Source organism: Primulina eburnea, chromosome 18 (genome assembly GCF_022965805.1).
Source record: "Primulina eburnea isolate SZY01 chromosome 18, ASM2296580v1, whole genome shotgun sequence".
NCBI classification, from domain to species: domain Eukaryota; kingdom Viridiplantae; phylum Streptophyta; class Magnoliopsida; order Lamiales; family Gesneriaceae; genus Primulina; species Primulina eburnea.
In genome coordinates, this window is record NC_133118.1 from 25,211,472 (window position 1) to 25,217,471 (window position 6,000).

The following is a 6,000-nucleotide window of genomic DNA, read 5'->3' on the forward strand; positions in this document are numbered from 1 at the left end:
TACAATTATGATATCAAAATCTCAGTCAATATCTTTTAAAAAAATCATAACAATTACAGAAACAGTCTGTTCTTCATTACAGAAACAGTCTGTTCTTTAATCTGACTTCAATTCTACACTGCCTACGGTAGTAGAAACACCATATCTGAATCATATTCGATTCTAGCAACATCATATTTTCAAAATATCTCAAAACGTAACAAAACTTACGTCCTTGTGTAGCTCGAGTCAAGAGGAACACGATACCGCGTTCGGATTCAAATTCTGATGAACAGGATCTTTCACAATCGCAAATCTAAAAGGCGTAAGGATTTTTCTCTCAAAGCTTCGACCTCCTTTTCTGAAATTCTGAAGGAAAACGTGTCATTCCTATATATATACTGCATGCAACACCAGGAAACGTGACTGATTTTTCAAGCTCCACGCATGACCGCGGGTGCGGTGTGTTCAGCAGCGCGGGTGCGCTCATGCTTCGGCAGCACTTTCATTTTCTGAATTTTGACGACCGCGGGTGCGGTCTTGTTCGTACCGGGCGGTCCCCCTACTGTAGCTGCCGGGTGGGTGTGACTACGGCCTTTCTTACAAAATTCCATAATTTATGACCGCGGGTGCGGTCATGTTTTGCACCGCGGGTGCGGTCTTGCAAACCCTATTTTCTCATGTCTTTTTTTCCCTCATTGCATGTCATGCATTCTCATGTCTTCCGAGTCTCACGTTAATGAAGATTGATAATCTTGGTTTATCAATTCTATAATTCTCGGGCATTACAGTTACTATCATGTGCTCAACTATAATAAAATAGAAAAGATACATACATACATACTTTTTAATTTTGGTTTAAAATCTGGCTGAAAGTGGCTAACTTGCTTCATCATCTTTGTTTTGTTTGGTAAATGAACAACTGGAGGAGAGGATAAACATTTTTGTAACAGAATAGATGCTTTTTAGCCTATGGAGAAATTGACCTGATTGCCAATATAAATTCAACGGATGTACAATATTTTGAGTTAGGCAGGGTTAGTGGAAAGTTGGACGGACGATATTTTGTTATTTACGACCAAATTTCAGTGTTACTTTTTCAACTACGTAGGATCGAATGTTTGATGTTTTTTTTTATAAAAATAGAACTCACCGTAACGACGTTAATCATATATTTTGAACCTAGCATAACCCAATTGTGATATTTCAAAGTCTCTCGATCGATCAATTATTTTTTTTTCAACAATTATATTTTTATTTTGCACATATGATAAAATACATGCAATTTATATCATTTCATATAAATGTGACAAATTCCACATGTAACTCAATGGACAGTTATATATTAGATCAAGATAAAAAGTGCACCTCATGTTATGGAGTCGAGTATTGTGGGGACCCGGACGCTAATTCATTCTTAATTGTCTTTAGGGATTATTTAATCATTTATAATAAACAGGGTCTAAATTTTTTTTCCTAAAATACACAGCGGAAACGTAATGTAATTAAATTCAAATTACATATTAAACATAACATACAATTATTGTATGATCTACAATAATCCGACTAGGTTCAACTACAAGTCAGTGCTGAATCCTAAGTTGCTTGAAAGCCCGGATCTCCACGCTATCTAGTCCAGCCTCGATCTCTTCTTGACCCTGATCCTAGCCCACCTGTTGCCATGCACACATACAAACAAGACAACAACCGGATAACTCCGGTGAGATATAAATATCCCAGTATAAATCATGTATACATGCAATCATATAAACAATATAAAAGCATATAATATCAAATCCTATCCCATATCAAAATCATGATATGAATCAATAATAGGAATAAATCATATTCTAAACGTGTACCCTAATCCGGAACATAAATCAATATCAAGAATAAATCCTATTCTAAATATGTACCACTATCAGGAACATGAGTGAGTCTCATGTGAGACCGTCTCACGGGTCATAATCCGTGAGACGGGTCAATCCTACCCATATTCACAATAAAAAGTAATACTCTTAGCATAAAAAGTAATACTTTTTCATGGATGACCCAAATAAGAGACCCGTCTCACAAATATGACCCGTGAGACCGTCTCACACAAGTTTTTACCCAGGAACATACATAGACATGTACCATATTCAGGAACATAAATCAGTATTAATCAATACAATAATATATAACTGTCACTCAGTCCAGTGACTCTACATTTTAGACTAGACTCAATCCTAGCCTAGGGATCCCGATTTCCAGACATTGGCATTTCATATCGACCAACAGTAATAGAAAAGACTCCAGTTCTATCCACGTCGATATCGTATCGATCACCAGTAATAGAGAAGCTCTGTTTCTATTCACATCAGTATAGTACCGATCACCAGTAATAGAAAAAACTCCGATTCTATCCACATCGATATAACATCGATCAACAGTAATAGAAGAAGTTATAATTCTATCCACATCGATACAATACTGATCACCAGTAATAGAATGAGCTATAATTCTATCCACATCGATAGCCAATTATCCAGTAGCAGACTATGGCACTTCCGCCAATACAATATCTTATGACATCGTGCAATGTGCCCGTGGTACTCCTACCACTATCAGACACTTCTGTCATAAGACTATTCGTCTAATACCTGTTATCTATAATTCACGAGAACAAGTATATCAATCAACTCAATGCAAATATCAATGCAATAAAATCAAGTATGTGATTTAGGGGAACTCGAGTCAAACCTCCCTTGAGTTGTGCAATCCCAACTCAACATTAATTTATACATTTATCTTCTCGCTCAGAAGAAGAAGAAGAATTCCCGACTCTATCTCGGTCCATTCTCAATCTGATAATAACAATACCGAACAGATATAATATCAATAAACAACTCAATTTAATACATGTTCTGATCAATACTCAAATCAACACATAATCTGATCAATGTCAAGTCAAGACACAATCTAATCCATATCGACGATATCACGATATAATCGAAATCACTACTGAATCTGATCAATATCAATTGACTGATGTTTCGACGGCATAACAATACTGTCTGGATAACCCCGTCAGTCCAAACATCACAGATATAAAACCAGAACTCATAATCAATATCGATACTAGTCATAATCTCAAAAACCATACATATCTGATATGAATTCTCAGTCAAATTGTCTCCAAAAATCATAACAATTACATAATCAATCTGTTCTTCAATCTGAATTCGATTCTATGATGTCTAACATGACAAGAACATCATATATGAATCCTACTCAATTCTGACAATATCATAATTCCAGAACATGTCAAAACGTAGCAAAACTTACGTCCAGTTGTAGCCTACGTTGATAGGAACTCGGTACTGTACTCAGATTCAAAATCTGACGGACGGATTGAAATAAAAAGGCGTAAGGATATTCGTGAATCTTCCTCGGCCCTTTCTTCAATTCTGCTTTCTTCAATTCTGAGGAGAATTAAACGTTTGTATGCATATATATATATATATATATATATATATATATATATATATATATATATATATATATACACACACACACACACACGTCGCTCATACAACCCAAGTGGCAATCCTACATTTTGCATGACTCGAGCTCGGGCGGTAAGAAACTACCGCTCGAGCGCGGAAGTTTCTGCCCAAGCATTTTCACTTGCACCCTTGGCGCTCGGGCGGTAATATTCTACCGCTCGGGCGCCACATCTTCTGCCCGAGACACATTTCTGTTGAACATTGGCGCTCGGGCGGTCAAAAACCACCGCTCGGGCGCCACACTCTCTGCCCAACTTCCTCGAATTTCACATGTAGTCTTATTTTCATGTCCCGATTAATCCTTTCATAATCATATCAAATTATATATCAATAATTATAGATTATTAGGATTAAATTTCCGGGCATTACATTTCTCCCCCTCTAAGATATGATTTCGTCCCCGAAATCACAAACACTCAACTCGTGTTATACAGATAATCATATCATATCTCAAATCAGATACAGGAAGGAGATATACAGAACTGCCATAAGCTCATATCAACAACATCATTCGTGATAAAATCAATCTCAGAACCATGGCTATACAACATCCGTATATACCAATCAATCAACTCATAACAATCAATATCCTTATCTGTTAATCCCAGTCAAAGACATATTCAATCTTCGGCTTCAAAATACTAACAGTCATCGTCCGACGTTAGCATATTTAATCTCTTTATTCTGAGTTGTTTCCATTTTCTTCTGAATCAGTTTCATTTTTCTTATCAGATTTCTGTTCCCTTTAATTCTAATCTTAGGCATTACTGCAATATCATTCCTATAAGAAGGAACTAGCAGTTTTCACTGTACAATACTTCAACTCAAGCTATTTCGATACTCATCTAATAGCTATTATCGTGCAATAGTTCAAAAGTGACAATAAATCATGTCAACTAGTGCTATAATCCAGCACTACATTTCCTGGATATCCTCCAGTATCAGGATAGTTCACTCCGACTATCCGTCAATCTATAAATCATAGATGAAAATCTTGTCATACACTCAGCCAAAAGTATAAAATCAAACGAAAATCACAGTCTGATAAAATCAATTTTGGCATTCAATACAATCTGACTCCCGTTTCTGACATACCTCTCAGTCGTCTGGTCATATGTGTAAGTCATCATGTACAATATAACCTATGCAGATTTGAACAATCGTTCAATCATAGCCACTATCTTGGCAAGATTACAGTAGTGTCATCACACAATCCATAGAAATGTACTCCCATTTCTATTTAGAAATCAATAATCAAGATCAGTAAATTAAAAGTTTCTATCTGTCTGTCTTCATCTGTCAGCGATTTAGACACTTCAATACAAATTCTGACATAACTGATTTTCATCTGTTTACTTCAAAACGGTCTATTCGAATTATCACACGTTTCCTGTAACCAGAATAGTACTGAATCTACTATTGTGTGTATCTGACAATCCCTGCCATTTCCAATTCGAACATCTGACACAAACAAATCAGTTAATAATATAAATTAAAGAAAAATACCTACCTGGTATTCAGTTCTGACTATCAAAATCAAGTTCTGGACAGTCTGCTCAAACTTCTGAACTGCTTTAATCTTCAAAATCAGTTCTGACTCGACTGAACTGTGTGTAAGCTCAACGGTTCATAACAATCGGTATCAAACACGGATTCAAAATGATAACAATATCAGATCAGATTCAAACTATCGATACGCAATACTGATTTAATAACTGCATAGAACGCAATTTCTGATGTTTCGAAAATTCTGCTATATTCAATATCGTTCTCAGCCACTGATCACGGTCTCACAGTGTTACAATCAATCAGTATATTATCTTCAGATATCACAGACTCTGATCCCGATTCATATCCGAACACTTCTGTATATAACAATCTCAGTTCCCAGAATATTACATACAAATATCAACTGTCCGATTCAATCAATCATACGCTGCGAATATATCAAAAGATCATAGATAAAACGAGCATAAAATCATCAGAACACTTCTGAACACAGGATTTATCAACCCATAAATGGAACTGAAGTACTTTACAGAGAATATAATCAGATGTAACTCTAAATTTCAGGCAATAAATCTTTCAACTGATATCTCAATTCTCTCAATTCAATCAATATCAGTCTATAAGAAATTCTAAAATGAAACCAATACCTGGAATCACATCAAGGCCGAAGTCACTTTCCCTGATACAGGACAAACCTGAAATCTCATCTGCCAGACTATAGCAAACCTCCTGCTACTAGTAAATCAATCCCTCATAGGCTCATCTTCAGAAATCAACTGAATATAAAGGAATAACTTCATTCCTTTCGATAATCATCGAATCATATATAATACGGATATCAAGGAATTCAAAATCAAGAATCCTTACTGTATATCATTCATTCTTTGGCCATTTCAGGTCCAAATCTTACCATTTCCTGATAAGACTCTATAATAGCTCTGTACTTGCTCGATATATCAATATC